The sequence below is a fragment of the Cnephaeus nilssonii genome (assembly GCF_951640355.1).
Source record: "Cnephaeus nilssonii genome assembly, chromosome: 20".
Classification (NCBI taxonomy): domain Eukaryota; kingdom Metazoa; phylum Chordata; class Mammalia; order Chiroptera; family Vespertilionidae; genus Cnephaeus; species Cnephaeus nilssonii.
This window is the reverse complement of record NC_137091.1, coordinates 27938695-27965099: the sequence shown is the minus strand read 5'-3', so window position 1 is coordinate 27965099 and position 26405 is coordinate 27938695. Positions and strand designations below refer to the sequence as shown.

At 42.9% G+C, this 26405-nt stretch overlaps 1 protein-coding gene and 1 long non-coding RNA gene across 4 annotated transcripts in view; one reads left to right on the top strand and one right to left on the bottom strand.

Annotated features, from left to right (window-relative positions):
* The window catches only part of LOC307092706, a 71073-nt gene extending 47018 nt beyond the window's left edge, over positions 1-24055 (top strand). The window contains exons 1-3 of one of the 2 annotated variants that reach the window (XR_013812876.1): positions 13671-13729; positions 19360-19423; positions 19770-24055. This is a non-coding gene — a long non-coding RNA (uncharacterized lncRNA). Of the gene's footprint in view, positions 1-13670; positions 13730-19359; positions 19424-19769 lie in introns of those variants that run through there. The other variant, XR_013812875.1, reaches the window with a different exon arrangement.
* Positions 1-26405, bottom strand: part of CDH13 (cadherin 13) — a gene marked incomplete at its 3' end in the record, with an annotated part of 1039464 nt that overhangs the window by 388907 nt on the left and 624152 nt on the right. The window lies entirely within an intron of this gene.

Sequence of the window (26405 nt, the reverse complement as noted above, 5' to 3'; positions counted from 1 at the left end):
AGGGCCTAGCGGTCATCTAGGGGACTTGTTGGGAATCTAGTTTACACCAGCACTTGGCGAGACTGGTGTTAGTGTCTCCTGCCCAGACTGTGGAAAACTGAGCCATCATGGAGAGAGACGTTGGTGGTCATGAAGGAGGGGAGCACTGCTGGGGAGAGAGGCACATTCCGAAAGCCTGAGTACAGGGCTCTGAAGAGCTGTGGAGTGAGCCCTGGACCTGGATTCAGGAGAAAATAGTCTCCCTGATGTCCCGGATCCAGGCTCTGAGTGGGCACCCCCTCTTTGACCTTGGTTTCTGTGTTAGGAATAAGAGCCGACCACAGAGACCTTAGAGGATCTAGGACGGACTAAGTCAAGGGCGTGCAAAGGTGTCTGATATAAAGTGGGTTCTGAAGTTTGACCCTGCTCTTACTGCCCAGATTTCAAAGGGTCGGCTTCTGCCTTTCCTAGAGAGGGCAGAACTATTTTACATTTAAAATGATGTCATCAAAGTATTCTTAAATGGCATCATTGGAGGCATGGGTGTCTGAGCGACTAGCAAGTATTGTAAGTGCCACTGCATGGTTATCATTCTGCTCTAAACTTTTTCCAGAGGGTGGTCCTTCTCCCGGGACCAAAGCAGAGACGCATCCTCTTTCTTGACGAAGCCTTCTCCCCTCTCCCCAGCCACTCAGCTACCAAGTCCTGCCTATCATCCCAATCTCTCTCAACTATACAGTCTTCTCCATCTCCATCACCACCTCCTGAGATTAGCTTCTGTGACCTCTCAGTGGGCCACTCCAACAGGCACCCAGGGGTGATCCCTGTACCTGCTCTTGACCGCCACAGCCTGTTCCCTGAAGGGTTTGCGATGGTTAATTCAGTGTGTCAACTTGACTGGCCACGGTGTGCCCAGAGTCAACATTATTTCTGCATGTGCCTGTTACACATGAGATTAGAATTTAAATCAGTGACTCGGTAAAGAGATCCACCTCCCAGTGTCAGGTGAGCGCCAGACAACCTACTGAGGGCCTGAGTAGAAGCAACAGGGGAGGAAAGAGATGCCTGCTCCTTCTCCTTCTGCCTGCCCTGGGCCCGAGGTCTCCTGCCCTTGGTGTTCTGCTTCTCAGGCCTCCTGACTCAGACCAGCTGCCCCTCTAGCTCTCCTGGGTTTCCATTTCAGACGGCACGTCATGGGCTTCTCAGCCTCCACTACTTCAGGCAGGAGTCGACTCCTTATAATAAATCTCTTCATATATGTGTGTGTGTGTATATATATATATATATATATATATATATATATATATATATATATAAATTTTTACATTGATATTTACATTTCATATATTTACATATCTCCTATGGGTTCTGTTTCTCTGGAGAACACAGACTAACACAGGCTTCCAGAGTATCTTTTCAAATTTTAATTTGTTTATAGACACCTCCCAATCATTTCCCATCACTCTTAGGATAAACAAAACATTCTTTACTTTGACAAGTCTTTTTATAATATGGCCCTGGGCCACTGCTCCAAACTCATTCCACATCACAAGCGATCCTCCTTGCTTAATATCCAGGCACACCAACCTTTTAGTCAATCCCTCCACCTCTCCTTCCCCACACAGCACTCTCTCTTGCAACACTCCTAGAAGCATGAGCATCCTATCTGCTGTCCCCTGGTGATCCCTTGTTCATCCTTCAGATCTTGGCTTTATTATTTGTGTGACAATTCAATTACTGTTTGCCTCTCCATCTGGCCCCATGAAGTCAGAGGCACAGTAACTGTTCCTGCCCTTTAGCCAATCCCCAGTACTGATGCCCAATGCCTGGCACATCACAGGCACCGGAGTTAATATTCATTGCACAGAGCTCTCTGCTGAAGAGGTAATGCCTCTTTAAGAGAGTGGAGATCAAGTTTTGGCCTCAGCTTCAGCCATCTGGCCTTTCTCTCCAACCCTGGTGTGGGAGAGCTGACAGGCCCCATCCCACTGACCACAGGCCAGCTAACATCTTGTGCAGTCTTAATTCACGAACAAGAACCACGGTGGTAAACATTACTGAAGCATATTAAATTGATTACTTGCTTTTTATAAGAAGGGAACAACATTTATTTGGTGTCTGATACATGTCTGGGCTGCATTGTCACATGGAGCTCAAAACAACTTGGAGAAATACCACTACACAGAATCCAGAGAACTTGAGTACCTGGTCCATGGTCCAAGGCTGGCTGGTGATCTGGCTGGACCCAAACTTAGGTCTGACTCCAAAATTCAAGCTTATCGCCATTATGCTCTTATTTGCTAAATACTTTTTCACAGATTTTCATGTCAGTTTTGTTTGATTTTCTTTACTAACTTGTTATTTACTTAAGAGGCATTACATTGATTGCTATGTGTCACTATTCCCCTATCAGAGGCAAAAATAGTTATTAATTTAGGCAAAGATGAGCATATTATACAATTTTCCTAATACACATGAAAATACATGTTAAAACACATCATGAACCACTGTGCATCATATAACATGATGCCACAAATGACCGGTTGGGTGTATTACAGTGTCAGCCTGGTCATAATATGTTCCCTTTGGGGATGTCATAGATTTTCTGAAAAGAAAAGAAAAAATGTTCTTTTCATAAATTTAGCTCTCCAATGAACATGGTGAATATGTCAGGGAGGGAACAGTGTATGCCAGTCATTCCTAATCTATTTAAAGCAAAAGTACTTTGCCCTTGACAGTTTTCTCAGTGGTTAGAGTGTTCCCTGTGGACTAAAGGGTCATGGCTTCGTTTCCAGTCAAGGGCTTGTACCTCAGTTGCAGGATCAATCCTGGGCCCTGGTTGGGGCATGTGCAGGAGACAACCAATCATGTCTCACATCGATGTTTCTCTCTCTGTGTCTCTGCTTTGCCCTTCCACTTCCCACTCTCTCACTAAAAAAGAAAAAAAAAGGAAAATTACGCAATCCAACAGCAATTCAACAATGGAGACAGGAAAGCACCACATGATTGTGAGCTAATGGCTTCACTTCGGGAGCCATGGTCAATGGCACCAGGTTCTTAGTGCTGATATCTGAGTCTTGTATGTGGGAGGAGAGAGAGGCTTGACTGTAAAGTAGGGAGCAGGTAGATGAAAGATCACAGGAGCCAGAGAGGAAGCCAAGCTCCAGCATAGCTTCACTGAAGCCTGAGTGTAGGTCCCCTCGGCCAGCCATCCTTCCCAGCATCCCAGCACCTCGGCTCCTCTATTTTCCTTCCATGTCTTGGGGCATCTCCACTAAAGTGTGAACTATCAAGTCACTACATGCAAGCCAATGACTCTCCCAACCAATTAATGCTCCATTACAATGGAGACAGGCTGTACACAATCATGGACAAGAATCATTTTTCAAAGAATAGGAACATAATGAACCAAATTACAAAGCACATACAAGCGCATTGGCCTTCAGCATCACAACAAACTATTAACATCTTGCCCTTCATTTGGCTCATCCTCTCATCTGCTTATGAAAGATACAATTTAGTCAGACACAATTTGATACTGTGATCTAACCCAAAGGGATGAACTGGTGGAAAACAAAATGTGCTACAAGGATTTTTGGGTGAAGGCCAAAATGAGGAAGCTGGCTCTTAAAAGCCAATACTTTTTGTAATATGAGATGACCCAAGCAACAGATGTCAAACCTGGATCAATGGGATAGGAAACAGAGCATGACACACAGTCTATAGACTCATGAGTCATTTTGAAGTAAAACAATTTAGAAAACACTGACCTTTTGAACTCTGATGGTTCTGCTTCAGGACAAATACTCAAATGAACTAACACACACACACACACACACACACACACACACACACACACACACACGTGAATTACTTATTTATGATGATGTACAAACATCAGAACAGGTTGATTGTGTGTGTGCATGCATGCTTTTCAGTCACATGTTTTTTGATCACATAAAATAAAGACAATGTATGAACTAGGACTCCAACAACATAATGTGACCCAATTTCTCTTTTAGACATAGATGTCTCCCACCCAAATGAGTGTGTTCCCTCCAAGTTACCTTTCTGGGGCACTAAAAGGTGTCCTTTATGGGTGCTGTGGTTTGCACCATCTCTGAAATACCACTGTAGGAACTTCTACTGGACCAGTTTAAAAGTCACAAACAAAGATGGGTCTCATTCCTTTTATGCCAAACATCATCCTTTACACTACAGAATAGTTATAATGCTAGAAATACAAAACGATAACTGGAAGTTCACTGTGTGCAATTAGAGATACACATGGGTCTAACAAACATTGGACATCTCCAATTAAACACGACTGCAAGTTCAGACAGACTCACACAAAACCTTGAAATGCATATGAAAAATAGGATGCCTGCCTTTGCCTTCCTAGCAGACAGAGATAAAGAAAAGATGAGACCCAGCGATTGTGGAAGTGCGGGGACATAAGCACCAGGCTTCATGCGAGTGGAAATTCAACTTGATACAATCTTCCCGGAAGGCAGTTTGGAAGTACCGGTATGTCTTCAGACCCTCAAAGATGTTAACAGATTTTAAAAAGTCTGCAAAGATACCATGGAAATAAAAAAGCCCACAGAGATTTTTGGGGAAGTATGCTTTTATGAGTTTATTTAAAACAGGTGATTTCCAAAAGTTTGAGAGTGGAAGATTTTTAAAGCAGTACTTTACACTATGGATATAATGTTTGTTGTGATATGAAAAAGGAAATAATAAAACTAATCCTAACTTATTTGATTAATGTGAAACTGAAATTGCCTTTACTTTCTGTGTCTGAGTTCTCACATGTTTAATTAATATAGTATCATGCTCATTTATTATAGACTCCTTTGGTGGAGACGGATGCATTCTGCATGTAGATGAGAATTTACTTGTGACCCAATCAGATCATAATCAACTCAAACACCTATTGTTTAGGTATTCCTTCTGTATCTAACTTTATTCTGTGCCTTGAATAAAGCATTGAACACTGGCTAGTCTGCTTCTGTATAGAGCGTTGGCCTGCGTTCGATTCTGGTCAAGGGCACATGTCCCGGTTGTGGGCTCAATCCCCAGCAGGGGGAGTGCAGGAGGCAGCCGATTGATGATTCTCTCACTGATTTTTCTATCTCTCTCTCTCTCTCTACTAGTATATATAGCATTGGTAGATATTTTTATTGACTCTTTGTTTGCAATTCTTACACTCTCCTCACCTCCCAACAGGTCACAAAAGTCCAACGAGGCTTTTCTACTAAAGTCACTCTCACTGATTACTGAAATTACCCTAGACTTTGAATCGGAGAGCCTGCCTTCAAAATTTGGCTCTGCTCCCTAGAGTGGCTGTGGTTGACAGTGTAATGGCCTTCAAAAAGATTTTTTAGAAATGTATCTTTATTGTTGAAAGTATTACAGATGTCTCGCTCCCCCGACCCCCCATGTACCCCCTCCACCTGGCTTCAACCCCACCCCAGCCTTCATGGCACTATTGTCTGTGTCCATGGATTATGCATATATGCGTAAAAGTTCTTTGGTTAATCTCTTCCCACACCCACTTCCCCCTTCCCTCTGAGATTCATCAGTCTGTTCCGTGCTTTCATGACTCTGGATCTATTTTGTTCATCAATTTGTTTATGTCAAATCTTCATTGTTGAAAGTATTACATATGTTCCCCTTTCCCCCCATTGACCCCTTATAGCCTTCCCCCGCCCCCCACCCCACGCCTCCGCCTCCCTTTTGTCTGTGTCCACCTTCCTTCTGAGATTCGTTAGTTTGTTCCATGCTTCTATGTCTCTGGATCTATTTTGTTCAACAGTTTATTTTGTTCATTATATTCCACATATGAATAAGATCATGTGATACTTACTTTTCTCTGACTGACTTATTTTGCTTAGCATAATATTCTCCAGGTCCCTCCATTCTGTCTCAAAGGATAAGAGAGCCTTCTTTTTAACAACTACATAGTATTCCATGGTATAAATGTATCACAGCTTTTTTATCCACTACTCTACTGATGGGCACTTGGGCTGTTTGCAGATCTCCACAAATTTTTATGTCCTAATTGTAGAACCTGTGGATAGGTTAGATTACATGGCAAAGGGGAATTAAGGTTGCAAATGGAATTAAGGTTGCTGATCTGCTGATTTAACATAGAGAGAGTAACCTGGATTATCTGTATGGGTCCACAAGTAATCACAAGGATCCTCTACAGAAAGAGAGAGGACAAGGTCTCAGTGATGCGATACGAGAAGGGGCTGGAGCAGCCATGGCTGGCTTTGACATTGGAGGAAGAGGCCAGGAGCCAAGGAGTACAGGCAGTCACTAGAAGCTGAACATGACAAGGACCTTCCTCTACAGCAGACCTGCTGGCACACTGACTCCAGCCCAGTGAGATCCACCTAGGATTCTGAGCCTTTAGAAATGCAAGATAACAAATGTGTGTTGCTTTCAGTCACTACATTTGAGGTAACTTCTTAGCACAGTAATTGGAAATTAATACTGTGGCCACAATTTATTGTTCAAACTGGAACACATTTTAGAATGCAAGTAGGTACCATTAACAATTAAGCCGAAACAACAGGTACAGTCCAAGATTGTCCTAGGCAAACTGGCTACACAGTGATTTAATCTTATAAGGCGACTTCACTTTCCAGGTCAGTTTGTACATGTAAGAAAGGTTATTTAGAATAGCACTCCCAGGCTTTGTCGTTGTTGCTGTTGTTAAAGTAATCCTCCTACCTAATAAAATGGTAATATGCAAATTACCATCACTCCGCTACGCCCACGATTGGGCCTTTGGGAGGCTGGGGGCGGGACTCAGGATGGCCGATTGGGCTGGCGGGGGGTGGGGACTCACGAGTCCCCGCCCCCCATTCCTCCTGCCGGCCCCAAGGCCGGCGCTGCAGGAGGACCCATGGGGCAGGCGGAAGGCAGAAGGCGCAGGTGGCGGAACTCGGGGTGGCTGATTGCGTGGCTGCTGGCACCAGTTTTCCACCAGCACCAGTTTTCCTCTGGCCACCCGCTGATTGGAGCGCCTCCCGCCAGCCCAATCAGCCACCCGGAGTTCCTCCACCGGCGGCGCTGGAGGAACTCAGGGTGGCCGATAGCGCTGGCGGGAGGCGCTCTGATCAGCGGGTGGCCAGAGGAAAACTGGTGCTGGCGGAAAACTGGTGCCAGCAGCCAGGTGAAAGAAGGTCTTTTGCATGAAACTTCGTGCAATGGGCTTCTAGTAAAAACATAAATGAGCATGTACAGCACAATTCCCAACACATAGAAAATTCTAAACCAAGGTTTATTATATCAGGGGAGGGTTAGGTGACCTTGGCATTCATTCATTCCCAATAGACCTTTATTTAGGCTTTTGTAAAAGTGGATGCAGTAGCCTTGATTCAATTCCTATTTGTCAGTCATTACCCTTTTGAAACTGCTTTTCTATTACAGTAATACAGGTTTCTCTTTGACACTAATCACTGCATTTCAAGTTATTTTTCTTAGATTTATTCATTTATCAAAGTTGAATCTCATTATGAACAACTCCTAGAGAAGTCCCAGGGAAAAGGTTCTTTCAGCTTTCTGTAACACACCCCACCTTCACAGCTCTGTGTGGGATTTCCCCCTTGACAGACTGAATGTAGTGTTTATAGCTCTCTCTAAAAATGATCGAAGGGGCAATGAACGTTTCATACTTGTTAGATTATTGATTACAGATCTCGATGCCATTATAACTGTTCTTTGAAAAGCTTGCTCTGCTTAGAGCTATAGTATTTCCTTTGTCAATTTGAAATGTTTAGGTCTGTTTCTCCCAAACATAATGAAAACATTTTTTCTTATCTATGCATGATCACGGCCACACTGGACTTTGATGGCATTTTTCTAGTTAATGTTTTATTAATTAATAATTAATTAATAGTTTTAGTTATGTGTTAGAAATCTATGCAGATATTAAAAACAATTTTATTTAAGCAAAATGGGTAAAGTCCCAGTGAATATTTATTTTCTACCCCCAAGAGGGGGCTCAGGCTGAAATTTTTAATTGGTTCAAGTAGAATTTACATAAATAATGGATGTTGGAATTATTCCAGAATCATTAAGAATATGTACAGGAATAAGAGGATTTTTGTACAAAGATGGGAAATATAATACTGTGAAAACAAAGCCATAGGAGAAAATTATCTGGGATTTTATTTTCACTTGCCCTTCTCCTTCTCCAAAAGTGTAATTCAGAGGAATAGAATGAAATGAAATACATTTTTTATTTTACAACTCTAAAGTCATTTTGTTAAATAAGTATTAAAGTATGTTTTATAAAACATGTTCTCCCAAAATTAAGGTTGAAGTATAAAAATTTAAAGTATAGCTTATAAATTCCAGGTGGATTAAAGTATTAGGAGAAAAAGCCATTGAATATTTATGAAATAGAGTAGGAAAGACCTTTCTAAACCAATGTGAAAGGCATAACTTATTATGTAAATTGAGAGAGTAAACTATTTAAGGGCATGTTTTTATATGACTAAAATAAACAGAAAACTGAGAAAATGTTTGCATTATATAAAACAGAGGCTTACTATCTTGAATATAAAAAGAGCTGGTTAAAAATCAATTAAAAAACAACAATTAGCAAAACAAGAAAACAAAAATGCAATACACATGTAAAATTAAAATGAGGTAGCTTTTTGCTTATAAAATTGCCAAGATAATTAGAAAAACCTATTAGTTGGTATTTTGCAAATTTGTGAAGACAAAAAAAATCGCACACATTACTGATGATACTAAAACATCTTTCTGAAATGCCATTTGTCAATACCCATTACAAGCCTTGAAAACATGTGGTTTTACTTGCAGAAATTCAGCTTAGGGCTTAGGGGCTATGTGTGTGGGCGTGGCAGGGAGTGTTCAGTAACATGTATACTCATTCAATATTGCTTAAAAATAGGAAAATTTAGACACAATACAATGTTCTAACAGGACATTGAGGAAATAAATCTATGGTATTTTAACAAAACGACTTTAGAGTTGTAAAATACAATAAAGTAGAATACTATGTTACAGAAACAGTTTAGAGAATGGAAAATATATTAATAGTGTAGTGTTCATGATATGAAGTGCAATATCTGATTACAAAATAGTATGCATTATATATGTAATTTTTGACAAACAGACAAAGATATGATACTATTAAGATTATCCTGAAATATTAAGAGTGGTTTTTCTGCAGATGGTTTTTTACTTTGCTTCTCTACACTTTTCTAGATTTTTTTTTAAATAATGGGCATGTGTTAATTCAAAGTTTAAAAAGAATTTATAACATTTATTGTAGTAAACTTTGCAGCTTATTCAGACAAGAACTACAGATTGGTTATAGATTATTACCAGTGGGGCCTGTTACCAGTGGGAATCTGTTAAACTTGAGGACATTGAGTATCACTCAGTACTGGTGATTAATGAGAAAGAAATGAACATTAAGTATGTAGAAAAGCCCCAGTATTACAGTAATTATAGCAGAACTAGTGGCCCGGTGCATGAAATTCATGTACTGGGGCGGGGGGGTGTCCCTCAGCCAGGCCTGCACACTCTCCAATCCGGGACCGCTGGCTCCTAATCTAACGGCTCACCTGCCTGCCTGATCGCCCCTAACCACTCTGCCTGCCAGCCTGCTCGTCCCCAACTGCCCCCCGCCAGCCTTCTCAGCCCCAACTGCACCCCCCCGCTGGCCTTCTCACCCCCAACTGCCCCCCCTTGCTGGCCTGCTCGCCCCCAACTATCCCCCCCTGCCAGCCTGATTGCCCCCAACTGCCCCCCCGCCATTCTGCTCACCCCCAACTGCTCCCCCATCGGCCTGCTCGCCCCCAAATGCCCCCGTCAGCCTGATTGCCCCCAAATGACCCCTGCCAGCCTGCTCACCCCCAACTGCCCCCCCACTGGCCTACTCGCCCCAAAATGCCCCCCATGCTGGCCTGCTCACCCCCAAATACTCCTCCCACTGGCCTGATCACTCCCAACTGCTCCCCCCCCCCCAGGCCTGATCACCCCTAACTGCCCTCCCCTCCTGGCCTGATTGCCCCTAACCGCCTCTGCCTTGGCCCTGCCACCATGGCTTTGTCTGGAAGGAGTCCGGAAGGTCTCCCAGTCTAATTAGCATATTATCCTTTTATTAGTATAGATACGGAGTGGCTGGCTTTTTTAGTCTTCATGGGTCTCTGAGTTTTCGATGAAAGTTTCAACGCACTTGACAGAATTTTATAATATGGAACTCAGTCTCATCAGCTTCATGTCTGAACCACACTGTTATCAGTGTCTGCTTTTCCTCCTAAGCTTGACTTTTAAGCTCACTGATAAATTCTGAGAACCAAGAAAGAGCTGAGGTTCCAAGCGTGGACTTTAGATTCAGGGAGGCTTGGCTTCCAGTGCCAATTTTTCCTCTTATCAGCTCCGTGATTTTAAACTCATTCAGTTACTTCTTAGAATCTCAATTTCTTCATCTTTAAAATGGGAGCGTGGAATATAGTTCACAAGGCTGTTATGAGGTAAAATACATGATGCTTGTAAAGCATTTATTAAAACACCTGGCATATAACAAGTGCTGAATAAATAGTAGCGTCCGGTATCCTTAAAGGTTTTTGTATTAATGCCGAGGACTCCTTGCCCCTCTAGGTCCACCTTCAGCAGATTCCCTCTCCAGATTGGGTGTCCTCTCCAGTGGTGCACTCTAACTTCAAGGGCTGTGAGAGAAATGCTATCTTTTTAAATTAAATTTATTTTGACGAATTTTTTTTTATTCACATGCAGGTGTGAGAAATCAGGGATGCAATATACTCTCTTCAGTTTCTTCCAAACTTGTAGTACAGTATCATGGGCAGGGCACTGACATCCATATCATCTTGTGTCTTCCCAGACTTTCTCAGTTTTATGTGTACTGTGTGTGTGTGTGTGTGTGTGTGTGTGTGTGTGTGTCTGTGTGTGTGCGCGCACGCACATGTGGGCACTTGTGTATTTCGTTCCGTGCTTATTTTTACCCAGCCTGCTCGTCCCCAACTGCCCCCCGCCAGCCTTCTCAGCCCCAACTGCACCCCCCCGCTGGCCTTCTCACCCCCAACTTCTCACCCTCAATCAAGATACAGGACCATTTCATTTCCAAAATTCCCTGTTGTGTTGGAGAACAATGCTTTCAAAATTGTAATTTGCATCCCACTTCTGGGTAAACATCCCAAAGAATTGAAAGCAGGGTCTTGAAGGGATATTTGCATACCTATGTCCATGGCAGCACTATTCACATTGTCAAGAACTGGAAGCAACCAAACTATCCGCTGACAGATGACTGGATAAGGAAAATGTGGTCTGTCCATACAATGGACAGCCTTTGAGAGGAAGGGGTCCTGCTACCTGCTACAACACAAGAAACCTTGAAGACATGTTAAAAGAAATAAGCCAGTCACACAAAGGACAAATGTGGTATGATTTCTCTTATATGAAGTATCTAAAGTCGTCGAATTCATAGGAACAGAGAGGAGAACAGTGATTATCAGGGGCTTAGGGGAGAGGGAAGAGGGAGCATCTATTTAATGGGCATCGAGTTTCAGATCTGCAGGATGAAAACGCTCTGCAGATGTTTCACAACAATGGGAATAGAATCAACATTGCTGCACTGTACACTTAAAATAGTTAAGTTGGAAAATTTTATGTTATACACTTTCCTATCACAATTTAAAAACTTTAATTTGCATGGAAATCACCTAGAAACTTGAGGACTGCAGATTCCAGGGCCCTGGCCCCAGGATTTATTTAGTAGGTTCTCAGTGGGGCTCAGGAATCTCTGTTAAATCATCCCAAGTAATCCTGAGGCAGTGGCCTAAACACTGCACTTTGGGAAAACCTGCTCTGGGGAAGCTCAAGGCTCCTCATTTATCACTGAATAGCAGGTGCTAAGACCCAATGGAGGCTGTCCCTTCTTGGGACAACATGACTAGCAGGGAACGGGGTTGGCAAACTTGTTTATTGTGCATAAGACCCTAATGGTACTGAGCAGCACAATAATTAGACCACCTGACTTTCATCAATGCCAGTATGCATGAGTCACCCCTTTCATCTTTCATGTGTTTCTCCTTAAGCATTTCCTACTAAGACCCTGTCTTTGTAAGAGAGGAATCAACATTAGATGCTAGGTGAGCAATGGTGTCCTTGCTATGTTGAAGCAGCCTGGAACCCATCAATCTTCTTCACCCACATCCAGCCCATCTGCACCTCACGTGTCCTGAATCTGATCATTGCTCACAACTTGTGGTTACTCTCTCGGCCAAGCCGTCTTCTCTCTCCCATGCTAATGTGAGTACCTCTTAACTGCTCTTTCTGCTCCTGCTCTTGCACCCGCACTCTATTTATCCCACAGATTCCCAAGTTGCCTTAAAAATGTAAATTGGATCTTACACTCTTCTGCTTCCCAACCATCCCACATCAGCTGTGTCCTAAGTCCTCACTGTGGCTTATAAGTCCTTCATGCGAACCTTGGATTTGTCCTTGACCACACTTCTGTCACACACCCAGAATAATTCCAGTCTGACCATATATCCTTGGTGTTCCTCAAACCTGCTAATTTTCATTCCTAGTCTTTGAAGACTGTGTTCCCTCACCGGCAACGCTCTTTCCAAAGGAGTTTTCATGGCTTGCTCCTTCATCTCATTCAGGTCTTTCCTTAAGTACTTGATCAATAGTCATCCCTCCATCCTTACCCCTGTGGTTTCCATGGCTCTGGTGGTCACGGGCCGATCATGCAGCTGTTTCTTTAATGCCTGCCACCCTTACTATGATGCTAGCCCATGAGAACAAGGAGGTGGCCTGTCTGGTTCCCACAGCACAGAAGTTGCCTTTCATAAGTAGGTTTTCAGTAAATGTAACAAATGAACAATGGATGAGCTAAGCGCTGTGAGTTTATAAGGAAGTCTCTTTTTTTCCCCCCCCTGGAGGACAGATCAAAGACAAGAAAGACATGACACCTGTCTTTTGAGGAGTCCCCAAGGGTGAACCCAGTTGAAAGGCAATGCATTAAAACTCTCCTACATCAACAAAAGCACATCCTGCCTATTTCAGAGGAAGAAACCAAGTTCAATGAAGTTGTTACAACGGTCTCAAGTGTACAAATTTATTTCACATGAGCGTATTCATTGTTTGGCAATGACTGATAGAACACAACTCTGTTCTGACAGACATATTACTAATAAGCATATTAACATGAAAGAAAATAAGGAAAGTGGAACTTAATATAAATTCTAGCTCACCAAAGTGATCCCACCTTTTCCGGCCTTTATAAATGAGGCAATACAAGTTACAGGAATAACCCCATATTTCTTACATAAATCCCTTTTTACTATTCTTACAACGCTAGCTCAGCATCCCTTCCCTGATTTTTTTTACTTGTGCAGGAAAATGCCTCAAACAGCCACAGATGATTGTGCCGTGAGCCGATGCATTCTGTTAGATTGCTCTGCATTTGCACCCTGATTGCTCAGTCTCCTCTCGTTTGGCCAGAAGCCCCACCCAGATTGGTGCACAGGTCCTGTGCTTCTGAGTACAGACAGTCCACATTCCCATCGGCCTGCAGCTTCCCCCTGGCACAGAGCCAGCCCAGAGTGAAAGAGCCAGTGTAACTTGTTCCTTTGTTCATGATTCCCTTTCTGTGCTTCTGGGCCATGCAGAGAGGAAGATGGTAGTCTAGCCTCAGCCCCGAGATCCGGCAGCATGTTACTACGTGAAAAGGGTAAGTGCCAATGAACGAAAATATTTCTGACATCACTCTTCTGAGTTTTGCTAGGTTGAACCATATGAACCAAATTTTGTAGGGCAAAGATAATGAAATACTATTGGTAACTCCAGCTCAAGTCCAGCCTGATGTCTGTTTTGTAAATGACGTATTGGAATATACACACCCGCATTCATGAATGGATTGACTAAGGCTGCTTTCCCACTAGAACAGCAGATTTGAGTAGCTGCAAAGGAGTTTGCATGACTTACAAAGCCTGAAATATTTACTATCTGCCCTTTAAAGAAAAGGTTTCTGACCCCTATTTACAACATTCAGTGCAAAAGGAGGAAGCAAGAAAATACCCAGGGAAAAATAAGAGTTTTGATGTAGATTTCAAACACAACTTGACAGCTTAAGGTCCCTTTAACTAAACTCTCTCTCTCTCTCATTATTTACTTATTCAACAAATATGTTTTATGCCTTTATTATACTTCAATTTGTGCACAAGATCCTTGCTTTACAATAATTAAAAAACAGTCTCAAGATTTTTTAAGCTCATCTAGAGCCACCTTTGAGTGGGATTACACAAGCGTCCTGTAAATAATTATTAAACAAGGAAGGATATAATGAGATTTCATTTAGATTTCGGGGGGGTGGGGCGGGGGATGTTCCGAAAAGGCCTCTCTGATGGACATTGACAGGGGAAGGGGAAGGAAAGAGCCTGTGTAGATCCCCGTGCCTTTGAAAAACTGCACAAAAGCCAGAGGAAGAGACTGGAGTGAAAAAAGTGGGCAGAGAGACACGGGCTGGGACTGGAGAGGCGGGCAGGCAGGTCAGGGCAGTCCTTGTAGACAACACTAAGCAGTCTCAGCTAAGGGCAACTTAAAACACCACTGAAACCATCTCATAGAGCCACCTTGGAAAACTGTCTGGATATCCCTCAAATAGTTAAACACAGAATTACCATATGACCCAGAAAATCTACTCCTAATCACATACCCAAGAGAACTGAAACAGGTACATACACATAAACACATGCACATCAAAATATCAGCATTGTTTATAAGAGTCAAAAGGTAGATGCAACCCAAACGCCATCAACAGCAAATGGATAAGCAAAATGAGGTCTATCCATGGAATGTTATTCATTCATAAAAAGAAATGAAGTACTGATCTATGCTACAACATGGATAAACCTTGAAAACATTAAGCTACTAAGTAAGTGAAAGAAGCCAGTCACTGAGAGACCACATATTATATGCTTCTATTTATATTAAATGCTCAAAACAGGCAAATCCATAGAGGCAAAAAGTAGATTGGGGAGAATGAGAGGAATGAAAAAATGACTACTAATGGGGTAGAGATTCTTTTGAGGTGATGCAAATGTTCTGAAATTGACTGTGGTGATGGTTGTACAATTGTGAATATACTGAAAATCACTGAATTGTACACTTTAGATGAATAAATTGTATGGTGTTATGACTCTGCTAAATGAACATTTGTTAAGTAGAGAACAGGATGCTGGATGGTGAGGTGAGGTTCAGCAACAGACCACAAAAGGACTGAACTAGGGTTCCTGGGTGGAGTGCTTTGGGGCTCCTGCTAAGGCCAGACTGGTCAATTCAAGTCAAAAGAGTGTGATTTTGGTAACACCACAGGAGTCTTATCTAAGAGGTGCAAGAGGAAAGGCCCGGGGAGCCAGGGGAGGCTATTGATCATCAAGGCTGTTGGGACGTACAGGTGTTTGTCTCTCTGTGGCAGATGACTGGGGGGCACTTGCATGAGGGACAAACAAAATGGCAGCAATATCATGGAGTGGCTGAGCCAAATTCTCAACATAAAGTGTGAATTATAACTCAATAAAGTGGTTAAAAAACAAAATCTCTTATGGGTCGGGAGGTAGGGGTCAGTGGTGAGGGAATAACTGAGAGATCATTCTGGAAGCCATGTGGACAATGAACTGAAGAAATACCAGGGGAAGTTAGACAAGCTCGTTGAGAATCTCCTGAAGGAGTCCAGGGGAAAATGATAATGGCCTGCACTACCATAGTGATTTCCTTTATAAAATAACTAGAGGCCCAGTGCATAAAATTTGTGCACGGGGGTGGGAGGGGGGGGTGGTCCCTCAGCCTGGCCATCATCCTCTCCAATCCGGGAGCCCTCAGGGGTGGGATCGTACCTAAACCAGCAGTCGGACATCTCTCTCGCAATCCAGGACCACTGGCTCCTAACCACTCACCTTGCCTGCCTGCCTAATGCCCCTAACTGCTCCCCTGCCTGCCTGATCACCCCTAACCGCCTCTGCCTGCCTGCCTGGTCACCTCTAACAGCCCTCCCCTGCTAGCCTGGTTGCCCCCAATGTGCATATGGCTGGGGTCTCTCAGCCCGGCCTGTGCCCTCTCATAGTACAGGAACCCTCAGGGGATGTCCTCAGGGGAGTGGGCCTAAGCCAGCAGTCAGACATCCTTAGCTCTGCTATAGAGGTGGGGAGAGGTTCCCGCTACCGCTGCTGTGCTTGCCAGCCGTGAGCCAGGCTCAGGGCTTCTGGCTGAGTGGCACTCCCCATGTGGGAGTCCACTGACCACCAGGGGGCAGCTCCAGCATTGAGCATCTGCCCCCTGGTGATGAGTCTGCATCATAGCAACTGGTTGTTCCACCATTTGGTCGATTTGCATATTAGCCTTTTATTATATAGGATGGTGAGGAAAACTTGTGTTTATTCAGAACATTTTGAGAATGCTCTGATCTACTTTGTTTTTGGAACCAGAAGCCGAGAGTAAGATGTGTCGGTTTCAAGCCTGGGTCTGTCACAGCTGTAGCTGGTTTGGGGATTTGCAGTTAACCATCACCTCCATTCTCTCATTTGCAAAATGGCCATAGTAACACCTGGCCGACCTCCTTCATGGGACAAATTAGATAAATGGATATAAAAGTATTTTTCAGTGTAGAGCAGTACATTCCATGTGAATTCCAAATTTCAGAGAATTAAAACTCAAGGATAAACACTCAATGCCAACTAAATTAAACAAAGCGTAATCCTTCTCTGAAATTTCAGGAAAGCAGCTCTAAACTCCTGAGGGCCTCAGGAACGTTGTTATGAATGTCAATGATTAATTATAACTGTAGTTGCTGAGAAAGTAGGAGACAGCTCTGACATTGTAATGACTGCAGCATCACAGGCTGGGTGAGCACATTAGCAGAAGAAAATCCAGATATTGACTCCTCGGGCAGGTTTCTCAACCCTCCCAGAGTTGAACCCTCCTGGGTGCCCACAGCTCACTTCAGATACCTCTAGGACAGCCCGGGCATTGTCTGCAAGTATATATTGTTGCAACCCCCATTGAATCTTGAGTTGAGTGTGAAGACTGGCTTTATATTCATCTCTGTCTCTCCAGTCATCTAGCATAGATAGGTGCTCCGTATTTGTTGGCTGAATAAATGAAATCAGTCAATCAATCAATCAGTGAACAGATGAGCAATCATTGAATGGTAAGTGCACCAGAGGGCATCTGTCCCGGTTTTTGTGAGAAATAAGACATGAGCAATAGACCTTGAAGCTAGAGATCCATTGATCTCTGGCTGCCCCATACCCATTGAGGCAAAGGCCTCATCAGAGGATGCCCTTGTCGGCCGTACACATCGTTTCCATTTCCACAGAGGGCAGCCAGTGCTGCTCCAGGGAGACATGGGCTCGTGAATGTCAAAGGCCCTAATTTCATCCCTAATCTCGTTGACAGAGGTTACGTCTTTAGCTGGAGGCCTCGGTTTCCCTCTTAAGCCCTCTCCTTTACTCCAGGGCTCTGGACTGACCAACAACAGCCCCTTACTTTCCCAAGGCCAGTGATTTTCCCACTAAGTGGGTTTCCAGTGTACAGCCAGCCATGTTGAATTTCCTGCTCCCTTCCATTGCCTTGCATAGCTGACCCAGGTTCCCCTTTTCCATCTGTCTTTGCTCTGAGCCATGGGCTGAATCTGGCCCTGAAATATTCACACAGGGTTAGTCCTTATAATGTTTAAAAACTGGTTTGTCAACATTTAAAAGCAGGAGTGTTCAAATAAGATTCCAGATTTCCAGGGATGGGGTGGCGGGGAGGGGGTGTTACAAACCAGTGGCTATCATTGCTACATGGCAGCAACATGCTAAAGTGGCAGCCATTCTCCTTTAGACAGAGTCCCAGTCCCTGTGAACCCCTGTTTTCTCCCCAGAACCCAGGCTGAGTGACAGTTTCCTTCTATAGCCATGCTTGCCCTCTGGTTTTCTTATACCTGCACTCGTTTGCAGTAACTTCCTAAATCATGGGTATTTGGGCTTATAATACCTGCAACCAGTGGGTTTCAACCAATCTCCACTTCCCTTTATATTCCAAAGTTAGGAACTCTTTCTATAGTTTGGGTTTAAGATGATGCCTGTCATCTCTTTCTCTAATACCTTAGCATTTTGCAAGAAAAATAGCTGTGTAGTGATTAGCAGTCCAATTTAAATAATCGCATTGTTAGTGAATGATGTGTGACATGCCTGCACATTGATCAATTTGCTATGCTACTAATTAATTCTGTGCAATTGCATTTTTGCCAAGAGTTTTCTGGTCAACTCTGTCAAGAAAGTGGCGCAAGAGAAAGTCAACCTTAGAAAGGTAAAAAGGTGATCTGCCCTAAATTAGCATATTAATAATGGACAATTTTTTCACAGGGGATTGATGATTGTCTTTTGCAATTTCAGACCAAGCCCTTTATAAACTAGTTTTCAAAACGATAAGGTAAGACATGGGAGAGGTCCCTTATTTTCAAACTCCTTCCTTTTGCATTCTACATACTTTGTCAATGAACTCTGCAGAATGTTTCATTAACTGTCAGCTCCCATTGAAGTATTACCTGGTAGCGGCACAAGACTTAAATTCCCCTTAGCACAACTTTCACGGCTTTGTACTTTCTAAAAATTTCAAATTCAAACTAAGATATTGGCCTTGGGATATTTTTTCTTCCCAGATTTATTCCATAACAGTTCCTAAACCCTTGCATCCTTAAGTCAGTTCAATAACTTGAAACTTTCATAACCCAAGCCAAACATCTAAGGGGCTTCAATTTGGGGCTGAGGCTTGACTGGCAGTGTGTGTTCTCATTTCATTCCTTGTACTTGGTCTACCCTTCCTAATCTGCAAGTGGCAACAATGACAAGAGAACCTCAAAAGCAGCTAAATTTCTTACTCTTTTGATTTGCATCTCTGATTATTTAAAAATATCTTCAGAATATTTGATTAGGAAAAAAATCAGTTCTCATAGAAATAACAGGGTTTTTATGTTATTTGTTTTAATTGAAGTGAGCAAGAAAACACTCAGAGGTGATACACTTTTTAAATTTCTTATCTGATTTCTGTCATTGTTCTGACCTATCTGTCTTATTCCTAAATGAGAGAACTGTTGTGTCCTGTATCCAGCCTACCATCCATACCAACGTCCAGGACTCAAAACAGTTGATCCTTTGGCCAGATAGATCTTGGACAAGAAGTTTCTTGAACTAGTTCTTAAAAGTCATGATCCAAGACAGCCAGAGACCAAACCAGGTGTGCCCAGCTGTGCCATGTGCAGTGGATTCACTCTAGAACTAACCAACACCTAGTACCAATGATGCCTGTCCTCTATTGCAGGTGGGCTGCGTTAATCCCATCACTTAGAGCTTCTGAAGGTTTTGAATGAGCAGGTGAAAAACTGGTAAGTTTAACACTGACCTGCTCATTAACTAAAACTTTTCCTGTCCTTTCATCCTTAAATCCGTAAATAATTCCTTTCTCTTCAACTGTCTTCTCCCTCACCTGGCATACTTCTTTACCTCTCCTGTGTCTGTCACAGCTTTTCGTGTGTGACATGATGTTTTATGAGACTTGCTTTACTCCTTTGCCACTAGTTTTGTTTAGTTATTTAAATCTTATTTTCCTTGTTCTTAAGGAAAAATATTGATGATTTCAATATTTTATATTTCTCTTTCCAAGAAGTAAATTATGCAGAAGTGATTTACTATTCTCTGAAACTCAATTCATTCTATGTTTTATACACACAGGAACCAAAGGAATGCTCCTGCTCGGAGAAGAAGAAACTCCCTGGGAAGAGCTTCACTTACTTCCCACCCCTGGCTCTGATGACTTCTAGGTCTTTACTTTGCAAACAGTACAATTGGACTGCTGCCCTTGCCAGGCAGTGAACACTGGGGAATGGAGGCCAACAGAGGGAATGCCATAGAGAATTCTAGATATCAAGCCCTTGACGCCCAAACCTGCAAAGGTGTTAAAAGGAGAACAGCAGTTATCTTGTTAGTAGGTAAACACTGTATCAAAATAAACATCCGCCTCCATTATTGTTGAGTGAGAGATAACAAGAGTCAAGAAAGGAGTATTACTTCCTGGGATATCTGCCTAGAGAGCTCTTATTCATACTTCACACCAGGCCTCGGCATCACTCTTTCTGAAGTCTATTACTCTGCCTTCATATAGTTTAATATGTGTCTTAATGGGCAATGATTGAATAATGACTTTTATTTTGCTTCTGTGAACCCTTTAGATATAAGGAAAAGGCCTTAACCACCTCTGATTTTCTAGAGCCCAGTGCATGGTCCGGGACAAGCATTTGGATTGGACGAATGTGACCTTGAGATCCCTGTCTGACCACTGAGAAAGAAAATGGCTTGTAACCTAGAGGATGTATAACAGCACCCATCTGTTCCTGGCAGATATTCCCAATGGTAAGGGACTGTTATTGGTCAGTCCAGAGCCCTGGGATAATGGAGAGGGCTTAGGAGTGAAATCAAGGCCTCCAGCTAAAGACATATAGCCATGTACCTTGAAGAACTTCCAGGAAAGTTGGAAGAGTATACAGCCTGATCCCAGTGACTTTGGACTTGGTCATGCAATTTGCTTTGGTTAATGGAATTCAAGCAGATGTGACATGAGCAAAGGTTTTAAATGCATTCAGGTAGTTGGCTTGGCATCTTGGGCTTCTGCCATCCACTGTGACAGGGTTTCTCAACCTCAGCAACCATTGACATTTGGGGCCATTGTTGACATTGTAGGGGACTGTCTTGAGCATTGCAGGATGTTTAGAAGCATCCCTGGCCTCTGCCCACTAGATGCCAGTAGCACCTCCCTTCTCCATTTGTGACAGCCTAGAACAGTGGTCGGCAAACTCATTAGTCAACAGAGCCAAATATCAACAGTACAACGATTGAAATTTCTTTTGGGAGCCAAATTTTTTAAACTTAAACTTCTTCTAACGCCACTTTTTCAAAATAGACTCGCCCAGGCAGTGGTATTTTGCGGAAGAGCCACACTCAAGGGGCCAAAGAGCCGCATGTGGCTTGCGAGCCGCAGTTTGCAGACCACGGGCCTAGAACATCTCCAGACACTGCTAAATGACCCGGGAATGGCAAAATCAACCCTGGTTGAGAATCACTCTGCTGGATAGCCACCTGTTCAAGGTGAAAGAGGAAGCACATGAAACATACTGGACTCCAAAATGACCCAGAGCCCAGCCCAGCACAGGTGAACCTCAGCTGAGAAATAGATATATGAACAAGAAACATAAATATTTGTTGTAAGCCATTATGATTTTGAAGTTTTTTTTTTTTTTTTTTACAGCAAAAAACAAATCTAACATTCTAGCCATGAGAACAAAATCAAATATATGGTAGAATTCCATGCAGAGGCCTGAGTACAGGGAGGGCACTCACTGCTGGCATTTTTAACAGAATTAGATTGTCATATGTAGTGAGTTAGTTTGTAATGGATCTCCTGTCTCTCCTGCAGAGTTACCTCCAGAAAGCCTTCTCAGTAGCCCTCACTACTCTGCTTCATGGACCACATTCCCTAGTACATCTGTGCCTATATCTAACTACCCTATATTTGTCCTATTCCCAACTCTGGAGCCAGTATCCTAGGTAGTAGCCTTGACTGTTTTTGCCTGCTCATCCCAGTTCATGATGGACTAAAAATCAAGAGCCTTGACACACATAAAATAGTTTAAACTTTGATTCCCATTGATCTTGGTCAGCATACCAATGACAGCAGTAATTTTTCAGTATTTGTATGTATATGTCTTTTATTATTATTATTATTATTATTATTATTATTTTCTTTATTGATTAAGGTATCACACATTTGTCCTCATCCCCCCATTCCCATCCCACACCCCTCCCCACGCATGCCCCCACCCCCCTGTTGTCCTTAACCACTGGTTAGGCTCATATGCATGCACACAAGTCCTTTGGTTGATCTCTCCCCTATATCCACACCCTTCCCTACCCTCCCTCTGAGGCCCGACAGTCTGATCCATGCCCCCTTGTTTCTGGGTCTGTTCTTGTGTCTTTTAATATTTTACTTCCAAATAGTAACCTCTCACAAGGGCAGAGACCATTTTGTGCCTGTTTTATTCTCTATGCCAGAACCTAACACAGTTCCTGGTATGGAGCCCTAGCAGCCTGGAGGAAGGAATGAGTAAATGAGCTGAAACGGCATTCACCCATCTTACCAAGCACACTTGTCATCTACAATAATAAAAGTGCAATATGCTAATTAGACTGGATGGGCAAATAGCGGAATGACTGTCTGGACGACCTTCTGGACGACCATCCAGACGACCACCCAGGACCACGCTATGACACCCACTGGAGCCAGGCCAGCCAAGGCAGGTGCGATGCGATTGGTCAGGGGCCTGGCCATTGCCCCATGATCACCCCTCAGAAAGAGGCCCAGGCTACTGGCCGATGGGGCGATCAACTGGGGGGCTCTAGGATCGCCCCAAAGAGGGAGGCCCAAGTCACCAACAGGCAGGCTGCGGCAGGTGGGCGGGGCCTCCCTCTGTGAGGGAAGCCCGGGTCCTGAGTGCCTGCCAGCAGCTGGAGGGATGCCCGGGTGCCGGAGGGAAGCCAGTGCTGGCAGCTGGGGGAAAGAAGGCCTACTCTTGCACAAATCTCATGCATCGGGCCTCTAGTTTAGATATAAGTTGATGATGACCTAAGGACCCTTTTTACATCACATGGGATTCAGATGGGTAGCCCAGAGTAAATGTCTAGGTAATGTGGAGACACTCAGAACTCCATGACAGGGAGAATGCATTGAGAAAAGGATAAAGTTTTCTTAGAGCTTAGTTGTTGTTTTTAATCCAGAGTTTGCGACACATTTAGTGATCCTTTTATTTCCCCCAAAAGAAAATCTCTCACAAAGCATAAATTGATGATGCATGCCTATAGGTCTTTGGAGTATTATTAATCCAGACAACATCTATCACCACTTAGTCATTCAGGGGAAGGAAGCAGTGATGTCAAAGAAAAGAATTAATGTACACATAGGGGGTAAGATTTAAACATACATATGTTTAACTCCAGGGATCTGCACTCTTGTTTAGTATTTGCTTCTTTGCTTGCTGCACCAGTTAGCAATGACATCAAAGTTTAGTGTAACCAATTCAGCTTCAGATAATAAATCCCACATGTATGCAGTTCTCAGCACCATGACCCTCCCCTTGCCACAGGACTTAGGCGTCTGCCTTGGACTCAGTGGAAATGCTGACAAGAGTCCCTCTAACCTTACTGGAGCACGCATGTGTATATAAGTTCAGGATGAGCGATGACCACAGTTAAAGTATCATACATAGAAAGACTACCGTTGTGGTGTCCATTCTTCCTCATTGTTAGCTGTTATTTAACTGTTAGCCGTTATCCCTTGCTATCACTTTGTAACTTTGGCAGGAGTGCCCATTTTGTGATTGAGGACACACAGGGTGGAGACAGGTTCACACTCCCAAGTCCTTTCTAGGGTTTACCACACTGCCCAGAGCAGAGGCTGAAGGAAGACAAAAAGGCAAATGATTGAGAACCCACAAAAGTTGCATAAATAAAAAAAATAATAATTAAAAGCTGTGTACAACCTCATTTCAGGTACAGTGCCCCAAAGCTTAGAGTGAGGTTGTATCCTATGCCGATTTTGGAATGTAAAATCACTCTATCACCATGTGAAGTGAAGACTACAGCAAAACTTACTCTTGAAATCAGTGAAATCACCCAGAAAGTACAGTACAGAACAATCACTCAGTAAGTCCAACACAGCCACTTTCCCTGTATTGTTAGAACAGATGGCTGACCTTCAGCTGAGTCCCAGATGCAGTTGTGAGCTTATCTTTACAGGATGCAGATGAAAAAAACCATATTGTATCTTAGATGCTAGAATCACACTCAGCTCGTTGAGATTCTCTCACTGTGAAACCACAGCAGTTGTTCCCGTTGCTTCTCCTCCCTAAGGACATGTGCGTACCGGTGGAAAGGGGGAAGAAATACCCACACTATTTAAATGTTTCTCTTGCTCCAATTTTCCAAGTAAAATATTTGCTTTTGCATAAACTCGGTGTGCATGTGATGTAACTGTACTCTAGTGACCTGAGGACTTGGATTCTCTGCCTGTAATGAAGGGTAGGTGGCATCCACTGGGCATATATTGTTGGAAAGGACCCCATAAATCTGAAGGTTGTCTATGGTATTTTCTACCTACTATGAGCAGCCATTTGATTCAAGCAAATGGAAATGATTCAATAAACTGGGAAGTTGAACACATTGACATGCATTCTTTGGGGATTTTCTGCCCATCATGGGGCATATTTAACAAACCAGCCAGGCTCCCCAAAGCTGAGAGGGGTCTGTCCTGGAAGACAGCTGATCTAATGTTACATATTATCCCAGTTATCTTAGTTTAAAAAATTATTTGTCTTATTATCAGTCTTATTTGTAATACCAAATCATTTTGATATTTCTCTTGTACATTTCTCTAAATAGCTATTACCCATTAAGACACATTTGAAAGAACAAAAACCTTCACAGTTTTGTGAACCATTATCTCCATAAGGAAGAAACTTGGTTGAAGAAGAAGAAAGAGGAGGAGGAGGAGGAGGAGGCGGAGGAGGAGGAGGAGGAGGAGGAGAAGGAAGAGAAAAAGTCAGAAAATATAATAGATTGTCAGTTTTCCAAAGTGTGGTGGGTGTGAACAAAAGTTTATTAAAAATAAATAATACTAGACACAACATGCATAGCTCATTACTTCACTTGGGCATATTTTTGATTAGGGCAATACTAGATAACAGCTCCTCAAATGAGATTTGACAGCAGGTAAATTACACTGTGTGAGGGTTTAAGTTGATCTACAGAACAACAATGTCTTTATCATAAATAGGATTTGTGTGCTGGAAAATACATTCCATCATTAATGAAACAGACAAATGAACTGAAAAACATCCTATTGCACCATAGTTTTAAGTAGCTTACCTTAGCAATGTAATATGGGCAGTAAGTCATGCATAAAACCCTCTAAAAGCTCATTAAGTCAGAATCAGTTTATTCAAAACAGCACATTTTTCAAATAACTGTTCTTCCTTAGCCAATTCCAGAATCTATTGTTTAAAAACATCAACTAAAATAATGGGAAATAAGGCAATTATAATTCATTATAAGTTGTTTCCCTCTAAAACTCTAGCATTAAATTGGTAATACCAAGTACTTCGAATACTTTATGTGGTAAAAATGCTTGGGACTTATCTGCTGGCACTGCCCATCCAATACCCTCTGCCAAAATTTCTTCTAAAAATCTTCCATGGCCTGGACTCTTCAACTTTTGGCAGAGAATTTCTAAAAGTCATAGTCTCACTCTTTTTTAAGGAATCTTACTGCTTTCATGGGTTGCTAGTATGGAGCAATCTCACTGAAAAGGCAGTCGTTCGCCAGCTGAAAGACTAGTGGCAACATGCTTACTGAGGATGGCTACAATGCACTGAGTGAATATAGAGAGGGGACATATATCAAGTTGGATATCTATATCTACATCTGCAACATCCATAATTTCAAAGATAATTTGCATTCAAAGATCTCAAGTCACCAACACATCTGTCAAAAACATCAATAGCTGTGAAATCTGCCAGTCCTTCAGAATTCAAAGACTACCCTTTTAAAAAAGACTGTGAGTTATTTATTCAATGCTCCCAACTACACAAAAGTAAATGGCCACTGAAATACACTTCCAAGTTTTAAAACAGTTTGTAAACACATGAACCTATGCATGGGCTTCCCTTGTTATTTGTGACCTTAAAGCCAAACCTTTCTACTTCAGACCCAGCTGGGTGAGTACTGACTTCCCTCCACTTCCAGAAGCTGCATCACATGTGATCGCCCAGTGGCTCCCTGAGAGGAGAATTGAGAGAAGGAGCTTTGCAGCAGGTTTGAGCCTGGTGCACTCTAAGACCAAGGGCCCGCAGCTGGGGTGCTGGCCTGGGATCTGAGTGCAGCTTTTCTGAGTTGAACTCCCACCTTCTGTCACACCCACAAGCTGCTCCCTTTACTGCTGCCAAATTATGTGTGCACATTTGCAGTTCAGGTTTAGAAACAACAGAGAAGTAATTAAGCTTTTTGGAGTTTACTGTATTTCATGATATGATTTGGGAATTTTGACTTCCTCTCATCCCTAACCCCCTTCTATAAGTAGCAGCATCCTGCTTATACTTAGGCCATTACCTCTCCCCATTCCCTGTGTTCTGGTGGGTCAGTCAGTCACAATCTTATTTCCTCCAATCCTGCCCAAAAGGGGCAGGCTCATGACCCAACCCAAGCCAATGAACAGATCTCTCCTGGAAATGGGTACTGTGAAGCAGAGTATCGGGATAGAAGGTG